We start from the raw sequence: 1,312 nt of genomic DNA, 5'->3' as shown, positions 1-1,312 counted from the left end.
CGACTAGGGACACTTTCAGGAACTTCGGTCTGCTTTTGGTGTCTGTCTATTCTGAACTACTATTTTCTTAAGTCTTCCCAATCTTCAATAGCCCACAGCTAAGAAACTGAGCAGTTTATCTTCCGTTGGATCTCTAGTTATCTGCGTTGAGTACCAGTAGCGTATAAATCGCATGTTGAACCATATATTTAGAAGATACCGTCGGTGTTTATTTAGTATTTACTGTGGTAGCGTTTATACTTGCTTCGGCGGTACATATAATATAATTGGAACGATACAGAGATTAGTATGGCTCCTGTGCAAGGATGATACGCAGAATCCTAAAGGGGTCCAGATTTTTGTTTCATACGTATGTCTGCTATCTCATACGGGCATAGAGAATAATAACCTTACTAACCACTAACTACTATAAATAGTCTTTACTACATTTACTACACATATCAAACTCTTTGATTTATTTGTATGTGTCCTACCCTACAACTATTATCTAATAGTTGTAATACTTCGCTATTAAAAACTAGGCAAGTTACGATTTTTATAGGGAGGAAATAATTTTTATTTCTCTTAAATAATTGTATTTTGTGAGTTTTGTTCTTTGCGTGCATTGTGCTTCTTGAGCAAATTCGAAGTTGCCAAATCCCAGGGGTACGTCGAATTTGTTCCTGTCAACGACTAAGGACACTTTCAGGAACTTCGGTCTGCTTTTGGTGTCTGTCTATTCTGAACTACTATGTTCTTAAGTCTTCCCAATTTTCAATAGCTCACGACTGAGAAACTGAGCAGTTTATCTTCCGTTGGATCTCTAGTTATCTGCGGTAAGGGATACTTTCTTAAGGAATGGAATTACCAGTAGCGTATAAATCGTATGTTGGACCATATATTTAGAAAATACCGTCGGTGTTTATTTAGTATTTATTGTGGTAGCGTTTATACTTGCTTCGGCGGTACATATAATATAATTGGAACGATACAGAGATTAGTATGGCTCCTGTGCAAGGATGATACGCAGAATCCTAAAGGGGTCCAGATTTTTGTTTCATTCGTATGTTTGCTATCTCATACGGGCATAGAGAATAATAACCTTACTAACCACTATCTACTATAAATAGTCTTTACTACATTTACTACACATATTAAACTGTTTGATTTATTTGTATGTGTCCTACCGTACAACTATTATCTAATAGTTGTAATACTTCGCTATTAACATAAAAGTGGAGTATCCCCTCATATATTCACGATTTTTTGGTTTCCTATGTGATAGATGGTATCCGAGGCTGGTATGGGTACCACAGCATATACAATACCTCTT

The 1,312-nt window shown here is 36.4% G+C and overlaps 2 non-coding genes across 2 annotated transcripts; both read left to right on the top strand.

The window, feature by feature from the left end:
* Positions 1–236: 236 nt before the first annotated feature.
* On the top strand, positions 237–340 carry LOC143189412 (U6 spliceosomal RNA). The gene has a single exon (XR_013003867.1). It is a non-coding gene; the product is annotated as a U6 spliceosomal RNA (small nuclear RNA).
* A 589-nt stretch (positions 341–929) lies between these two features.
* On the top strand, positions 930–1,033 carry LOC143189411 (U6 spliceosomal RNA). The gene has a single exon (XR_013003866.1). It is a non-coding gene; the product is annotated as a U6 spliceosomal RNA (small nuclear RNA).
* The last annotated feature ends 279 nt before the right edge of the window (positions 1,034–1,312 follow it).

This window comes from Rhynchophorus ferrugineus, unplaced genomic scaffold, assembly GCF_030347505.1.
Source record: "Rhynchophorus ferrugineus isolate W39M unplaced genomic scaffold, kcgeb_rfMv2 rfM1, whole genome shotgun sequence".
Taxonomy (NCBI): Eukaryota; Metazoa; Arthropoda; class Insecta; order Coleoptera; family Curculionidae; genus Rhynchophorus; species Rhynchophorus ferrugineus.
Note: the sequence above shows the minus strand (reverse complement) of the source record. Positions and strands in the feature narration are given on the sequence as shown.